This window comes from Arachis stenosperma, chromosome 6 (assembly GCF_014773155.1).
Source record: "Arachis stenosperma cultivar V10309 chromosome 6, arast.V10309.gnm1.PFL2, whole genome shotgun sequence".
Lineage (NCBI taxonomy): Eukaryota > Viridiplantae > Streptophyta > Magnoliopsida > Fabales > Fabaceae > Arachis > Arachis stenosperma.
In genome coordinates this window covers 51,924,463-51,933,890 of record NC_080382.1, presented here as the reverse complement: position 1 = coordinate 51,933,890, position 9,428 = coordinate 51,924,463, and positions in this window count along the sequence as shown.

Below are 9,428 nucleotides of genomic sequence, written 5' to 3'. Positions count from 1 at the left end.
CTAGAGGGTGGCTAGAATTTGTGAGGAGATCCCTAATCCCCACATCCAACACTTCGGAGGTGACCAAGGAGAGAGTGATAAACCCATATTTTATGATATATTCTGTGCATAATTTGAGTGATTTATTCAATCCTTCACCCACTTATTCATGTAAATTTCATGATTTTACTTTCCCTTCATTACTATGTGATATTTCTGAAAAACATGTTTTCTATGCTTTGAAATTAATTATTTTAATTACCCTTTATTATCATTCGATGCCGTGATTGGTGTGTTGAGTTGTTCTAGATCTCCCAAGGCAGGAATAGCTTAAAGAATGGAAAGGAAACATACAAAAATGGAAGAGAAGCATAAAATGGAGTTTGTGAAGAAACTGGCAGTGACGCGACTGCATAGACGACGCGACCGCGTGCCAAGAGCGAAGAAGCACCGACGCGGCCGCGTGACTGACGCGACCGCGTACCTAAAGAAGAACATCTATGACGCAGCCGCATGACTGACACGACTGCGCGACAAGGTGAACTCCAATTGACGCGACCGCGTGACCCACGCGGACGCGTGACAGAGGCCACGCACCAGATATTGCAGAAAAAGCTCATAGTGAATTCTGAAGCCTTTTTTGGCCCAAATCCAAGTCCATAAGGCATAGACCAGAGGTTATGAAGTGGGGGAATGCATCCATTCGAGGGGAGTCTCGAATTTTTAGTCACTTTCCATGATTTAGGTTTAGTTGGAGAGATGTTCTCTCCTCTCTCTTTAGGATTAGAATTTAGATTTAGGATTTTATTAGTTTTAAGGATTATCTCTTTATCAGGTTCAATATTCTCTTTTTCATTACTTGTTTTTTTTTTCAATTTAGTATGAATTCTTCTATGTTACAGATTACTCTTTCGAATTAATGTTATTTGAGGTATTTCAGTTAATATTGCTTTCTTTTATTTATGTTATTGATTATTCCCAATCTGAAGACATTTTTATTCCATTAGATTTAATCCCTTTCCTTTTGGTCTTGGTTAAGAAATCAATAACTCAGGAGTTATCTTAGCTCAACATAATTGATAACTATTATCTTTGCTAATTGACTTGAACTTCAATAATCCCAACCTTTTCTTAGGAAATAAATAGGATTCGAAGGTCAAACTAATTAGTCCCTTGACTTTCCTTTGCTTTATCAAAGGTTAACTAAGTGGAATTAAGATTCAACTTTCATTATTATTGATAAGAATAACTAAGTTTGGACTTCCAATTTCTCATACTTTGCCAAAGGGTTTGCTTTACAGTATTTATTTATTTTAATTGCCATTTAAATTATTTGCCATATTCATTCCTCATTCTCAAACCCCAATTTACAATCTCCATAACCAATAATAAGAACATACCTCCCTGCAATTCTTTGAGAAGACGACCCGAGGTTTAAATACTCGGTTATCAATTTTAAAGGGGTTTGTTACTTGTGATAACCAAAACGTTTGTATGAAAGGACTTTTGTTGGTTTAGAAGCTATACTTGCAACGGGAATTTATTCTGAATTCTAGACCACACAAAAATTCTCTCATCAAAATGGCGCCGTTGCCGGGGAATTGCAAACGTGTGCCTTATTATTGGTTATTGTAAATATTTTTCAAAAAAAATATATATATATATATATTTTCTTTTACTTGTTTATTTGTTTCTCCTTTTTCCCCTTATTTCTGATAACTACTTGAATTCTCACCCCTCTCGCTTTGAGTTTGGTTCTAACTTTGTTGAAGGAAATAGAAACCACAGCAGGAATATGCATCAAGGTTAGACCAATCAAGGATGGACGGAGCCAAGAGGATCTGATCAACCCTTTAGGCAACCACACCCTCCTAGATATCACAGACAAAGACCATCCTACAATGCATACCAAGCTGATAGATATGGTAGACCGCCTAGTAGCTACCAACAAGCCCCACCGTATGCTCAGAGACCATCCTCACAACATAACTTTGAACCACCACACTCACAAGCCCCTTTCTACCATTCACCTCCATATGACCCCAATCCCTATTCACCACACCAACCACCATATGAACCATACCCATAACCACCACCTCAATATACACCATCTCCATATCCTTATCAAGAGGAACCACTTCCGTGTTATGAACCTTCTCTCCCAACAAATGAACCCTCCTATCCACCCCAAACCTCCATGGAAAGCAAACTTGCCTCTATCACTAGTCTCGCCTCTACTCTTTAAGCACTTATATCCCGCTTGGGCCAACCCTCTATACCCAATATTCAACCCTCAAGCTCCACTGCACTTTCATCTCAACCACATAATGATCCACCCATCCCATCACCACCATCCATGGAAGAGCACCAACATCCATCAATCCAAGAGCAACATGATCCCACTGATACTATTGACATGGAACGAGAGAGAAGGGATCATCTTCGCGAATCCATACTTCATAAGGATCTAGAGGAGGCACTAAAGGTGAAGGTAGTAGACACCCTTGAAGTTGATAGCGCGGTTGAGGAACTAGTGAAAGAAGACAACAAGGAGGATTTTATGCTTAAAGGTGAAGAAATAATTGAAAAGAAAATCATCGAGGACAAATACGATTGCATACTTAAATACCTGGATCAAGAAAGAAATCAATTACTTTTCCGACGTTCGGACATTCAAAGAACCCCCCATGGTTTCATGTGGGAAATCTACTGAAAAATATAGCAGGAAGGAGAAATTGGGCACTCCGGTAGATAGTGAGCAGCACGATTTGATATTGGAACAAGTGGAGGAAGCCAGAATTATTGAAGAAGAAGAGGAGGCAGTGGTTGAAGACTTAGGAGATGCTGAACCTCCATGGAACAGTCAAGTTATAGAGCACCCTTCAAAGACGTTTGAAGCTGATGTTGAGGAGGGTGTACAACCTCCAAAGCATATCATAGTTGAAGACTTTGAAGGAGACGATCAAGAGATGGATTCAATCATTGATGAATTCTTATCTACATTTGAATCCTCTTCCATTGGACTTGATATGGAGTTTAAAGAAGATGAAACACAACATCCCATGCCCTTGGTGAACAATGACGAAGAGATTAAATTGGAAGAAATTCATCAAAAGAAAGAGGTTGATATTGAAGATTACAAAGAGGTGGAAGATGTCGAAGAAGAGCACAAGGGAGTGGAGCTTGCACGTTCATTAGAAACAACTCCCCCTAAGTTGCCATCATCATTCATAACATTTAAGTGGGTAAAATTCGTATCCCTTAGCTTTCTAATTCCACTTGAATATGGGCTACTGGAGAAGGATGGTCAACTTAGAGCTCTCTGTGGTATTAAGAGTAAGAAGAAGATGGTCAGTGATAAGATTTATCTTGCAAGGTTCAACATGGTTGTGTGCTCAATATTTAAACGCAAAGGTTGGTGTAGAGCTTAACTGAATGGGTCTAGGAAGTTGTCTGGCTGCTTCAGTGAGAATTCAGACTGTTTGCCACCCGGCTTGAACAATATTGCTCAACAAGAAGACGGGTGCAAAAGCAAGATTTGGGACCCCGGAATTCAATCTAGAAATCAACACTCTTGGGGCCTTGTCACTTGCTTTAATTTACTTAAAGGCTTTCTGTGCCTAGTTTGGGACCCCGGAGGCTATTGGAACTCCAAACATTGGTGGAGATTTCTGGATGAGTTCAAGCACAAGCCGCCATAATAGGAAGCTCCTCAAATGTCCAACTTAAGGACTTTAACTAAAAGTGCTAGGTGGGAGACAACCCACCATGGTATGATCGTTCCTTTTTCAGTTTTCATTTTAGTTTGTTTTGTTTGTTTTCGAGTTTTGATTGAACCTGGAATCATGCATACTTGCATAGCATTCATATTAAGCAGTGCATTCTGCATACTGCATTAAAATATATATATATATATATATTTATTTATATACGCACGCGACGCGGCAGCGTCGTTGACGCGTCCGCGTCACCAGTGCGTTGTGAAGAAAAGAAAGTTGGACAGAGAGTCACGCGAAAGCGTGGATGGAGGCGTGCCTTTGGCACAAATTGACCCACGCGACCGCGTCATGTGGAACTTTGGCCTTCCACGTGATCGCGTCACTCACGCGATCGCGTGGCCCTGTAAATCGACGTAAAAGGGTGTATGGCCGAAAGTTGAGCTGGAATTGGGCTGGACTCGTGCTAGCAGCACTAGCCCACTCACGCAAATGCGTGCCCCACGCATCCGCGTCATATTGGATATCAGGCCATCCACGCAATCGCATCACCCATGCGACCGCGTCACCCTAAGATTTGGCAAAATAAGTTTCAAACAGAGAGTTGTGCGACCACGAGGATGCACTCGCGCCAATCACACAAATCAGGCCACGCGTCCGCGTGTCCCACGCGTTTGCATCGCCTGAACTTATTGCGCCCAACACGGCCGCGCCACCCACACGACCGCGTCGCCCGCGTCGCACAACCTATCCAGCTCAGTGCCAATTTTCTTATCTTTTCTTCTCTAACCCTAATTTTTCTATCTTTTTTTTATTCTATCTTCGTCCTTTCTTACTTACTCCTTCTTCCCTCCTTTCCCTTTTCATTCTTCTTATCTTTTATTTTATTTTACTTAATTTATTTGCATATCTCATTCATTGCATCTTAATTTTGTGCATATTTTTATTTTCTTTTCTAACTTTATTATTTTTTCATTGGTGTAAAATTTTGTTATTCAACTGTTATAACTTTTCTGGTATTATCTGGTGCTTAGTGACTTGTTTACACTGTTGGGTCACATTATTTAAATCAATGCTATTCTTTTATGACATTTGTATTCCTTTTTGCATTGACATGAGCTTATACTGTCTTTCATTACCCACACTCTCCTCCCCTATGTTTCAAATCTTGTACCACTGTCATGCCATGGCTTCTATTATTTTCTCACTTGCATGTTGTAGCTACCATGTAATTGAGACCCTTATTATCTGGCATTAACACCCATACTTTATTTATTTTCTTATCTTTATTTCTGGGTTACTTTTTCTTCTTTTTCCTCTTCTTTCAAGATGGCCACCGAGGAAGGGAAAAAGCGAAACATCTAAAAGGGGAGACAAACAAGTCCATCTGCCTAATCTTTGGAGAAAAGCGTCAGTTGGAGAAACCCGTCCACTTGCACATCTCAGCATGCACCGAGGACGGTGCAATCTTTAATTGTGGGGAGGTCGATACCGATCTCCGTGGGTTAGCTATTTTCTTCTTTTCAACACCATTGTTTTATTTCCTTTGTTTGTTCATTATTGCATTTGTATGTTTAATTGCATGTTTGTTTGATTTTATGCATTTAGCTACTGCTTGGTTAAAATAATAAGTTTCTTTTTAAGATCCTATTTTTGAAAATTTTCACTAATTTAAATTGAAAATTTTTGGGTTAAATTTGTTTGAAGTTGTATTTGGAACATGGTTTTTGAACCAAAGAACACACAACCTGTGAGATTTTGAGCTTATTTACATGGTTACATTATTTAACCATAAATTTTTATTCTTGTGTGTTTTCTTCTCTATAATTGTAATCTTTACTTTGTTCCATTCTATATGTCCAATATTTAATATATTTACATGCTTGCATATGATTGAGGCCATTGTTTGATTCTAGCTCACTTATCCCAAAATTAGCCTACCTTTTACATCACCCTTGTCAGCCCCCTTGAGCCTTTAATTTTCTCTTATTCTATAAACCACAACACTAGCCTTAAGCAGAAAAATAAATTTAAAATCCCAAGTTGAATCCTTGGTTAGTTTAAGATAAAAATTGTGTAATTGTTTAAGTGTGGGAAACCTATTGGGAACATGGATGATAAAAACAAAGGGTGGGAAGTTAAAAAGAATGAAATAATTCAAAATAAAATTTTTGGGAAGCATGCTCATGTGAAATCAAAATAATTGAACTACCATGTGCATTAATATATATATATATATATATATATATATATATATATATATATATATATATATATATATATTCAGTATTTGAATAAAGAGGATACAAAAGAATTCCCCAAATGCAAAATAAAGCAATGCACATGGGACAAAATTAAAACTAATGCATGAGCATGTAACATCAAAAGTGGGAAAAATATGGGAGAATAGGTAAAGAAGCTTTGCTTTACAAAGTATGTATGTTAGGTGAGATCTTAGACTAATCAAGGATTCACTTAATTAGCTCACTTAGCCTTGTATATATATCCCTACCTTTACCTTGGCCCTATTACAACCTTGAAAAGACCTCATGATGTGTGCATTAGTACATTAAATATTTGTTGATTAGTTAGATGAAGAACAATGTTTAGAAAGCATGACTAGGGAAGAGTAGAGTGATTACCCTATACACTAGAGAAATTAGAGTGATATACACTACCAGTGAGGGTTCAGTGCTTAATTCTATGTTCCCTGCTTTCATGAGCTATCTTCTTACAAGTTTACTTGTCTTTATTTTATATGATTTGAATTAGTGAATTCTGATTTATGTTTGTCTTGGAGAACTTTTTTATTTTTAACCAAGTAGGTAGAAACTTTTTTCATGTAGTTGCATTCATATAGATAGGTTGTATTTCATACATCCTACCATTCCTCTTCATCTTTATAGTTTCTCTTGAGCTTAGCATGAGGACATGCTATTGCTTAAGTGTAGGGAGGTTGATAAATCCATATTTTATGATATATTTTGTGCTTAATTTGAGTGATTTATTCAATCATTCACCCACTTATTCATGTAAATTGCATGGTTTTACTTTCCCTTCCTTATTATGTGATATTTGTGAAAAACATGTTTTCTATGCGTTGAAATTAATTATTTTAATTACCCTTTATTATCATTCGATGCCTTGATTGGTGTGTTGAGTTGTTCTAGATCTCCCAAGGAAGGAATAGCTTAAAGGATGGAAAGGAAACATACAAAAATGAAAGAAAAGCATAAAACAGAGTTTGTGAAGAAACTGGCAGCGACGCGACCACATGGACGACGCGACCGCGTGCCAAGAGCGAAGAAACAGCGACGCGGCCGCATGACTGACGCGACCGCGCACCTAAAGAAGAACATCTATGACGCGGCCGCATGACTGACGCGACCGCGCGACAAGGAAAACTCCAATTGACGCGACCGCGTGACCCACGCGGATGCGTGACAGAGGCCACGCACCAGAAATTACAGAAAAAGCTCATAGTGAATTCTGAAGCCCTTTTTGGCCCAAATCCAAGTCCAGAAGGCATAGACCAGAGGTTATAAAGTGGGGGAATACATCCATTCGAGGGGAGTCTCAAATTTTTAGTCACTTTCCATGATTTAGGATTAGAATTTAGATTTAGGATTTTATTAGTTTTGAGGATTATCTCTTTATCAGGTTCAATATTCTCTTTTTCATTACTTGTTTTTTTTTTTAATTTAGTATGAATTCTTCTATGTTACAGATTACTCTTTCGAATTAATGTTATTTGAGGTATTTCAGTTAATATTGCTTTCTTTTATTTATGTTATTGATTATTTCCAATCTGAAGACATTTTTATTCCAGTAGATTTAATCCCTTTCCTTTTGGTCTTGGTTAAGAAATCAGTAACTCAGGAGTTATATTTGCTCAACATAATTGATAACTGTTATCTTTGCTAATTGAATTGAACTTCAATAATCCCAACCTTTTCTTAGGAAATAAATGGGATTCGAAGGTCAAACTAATTAGTCCCTTGACTTTCCTTTGCTTTAGCAAAGGTTAACTAAGTGGAATTAAGATTCAACTTTCATTATTATTGATAAGAATAACTAAGTTTGAACTTCCAATTTCTTATACCTTGCCAAAGGGTTTGCTTTACAATATTTATTTATTTTAATTGCCATATTCATTCCTCATTCTCAAACCCCAATTTACAATCTCCATAACCAATAATAAGAACATACCTCCCTGCAATTCCTTGAGAAGACGACCCGAGGTTTAAATACTCGGTTATCAATTTTAAAGGGGTTTGTTACTTGTGACAACCAAAACGTTTGTATGAAAGGACTTTTGTTGGTTTAGAAGCTATACTTGTAACGAAAATTTATTTTGAATTCTAGACCACGTAAAAATCCTCTCATCAGAGGGCTGTGCTCATCTACATCATCATGAGAGGAGAGAACATCAATGTGGGGAAGATGATTGCCAACAACATCAACAAAGTGCTGAAAAGCACTAATGACAACACAAGGTTGGCATTCTCCAGCCTCATACAAAGGCTGTGTGATAAGTTCATCACTGCCAAGAAGATGGCAAAAGTGGTGGCTGTCCACCCACTCAATAAGGCTAGAGAACGAAGAGCCTATGCTCATGAACCACAACAACAACAACAACAACAAGAGGGGGAGGCACAAGAACAACCTCAATTTTTAGCACTTCAACCACCACCACCACAATACCAATATCAACAATTTCCAAAGGGATTCAACTGGGAACAAATGCAAGGGAATGTACACCAAATGAGGGAGACCTACACCACTTGAGGGAGGATGTCAATCAATTCAAGGAGGCTCAGCAACAATAATAGAGCCAAGTCAACCAAAATATTTAACAACTCCAAGAGAGTTGGGAGCATATGTGGAAGGAGCAGCAAGAACAATTTGACTTGGGAGAGGTGCGAAGCACACTGAATAAAATAGGAGAGCAAGGCAAGTGGCAACAGAGGAACTTGGCCGAGTTCAGGCATCTCTATGATGCCAGGACCATATCCAGGAGGCAGTATGACATCAACACACAAGCAAAGTTGAATCACTTGTGTAATGCTGTTGCCGCTCTGAACCCAGGTTACCCAACCTTCGTGCAAGGGATGGAAGAGCTAAGTGCAAGACAAGAGGAGATCCTAGCCAAACATAAGGAAGATGAGAAGGATTACATGAGGAGGCTAGGATTCTAGAAGCCCAAGGACACTAAGGTTCAAGAAGGTTCATCCAAACCGAGTGAAGGTGGCTCATCCCCTCCCAAGAAGAAGGACAAAGGGAAGGCGCCAATGAACTGAAGATGAAGCTGCTCAAGGTTGTTGAGTCCCATGGTTGACACTCCCCAATTTCTGAATTCTATTTAAGCTTTTGCTTTATTTACTTTTGAATAATCATGCTAGGATAGTTTATGTTTTATGCTTATTTTCAATTCCTGTTTATAGCTTTTATGAGTTTTTTTTAAGAAAGAAAATGCAATGTATTTCAAGTCTTCTTTACAACTTCAATAAAAGTAGAGCTTGTTTCCATAAGAGTTATTGTGAGTTGTACAAAAACAATAAAAGAGACCAAGGCCAAGAGAGATCATCAAACAAACTAAGAAACAAGAAGCTAAGTGTAGAACCTTGGATGAACTAAAAAGAACATAAGTCATGGAGAGAGCTAGTCCTAGAAGGTATAACAAAGGGAAGACTAAGGGGTGTTTCTTGAATATCCATAGAACCAAGAAGTAGT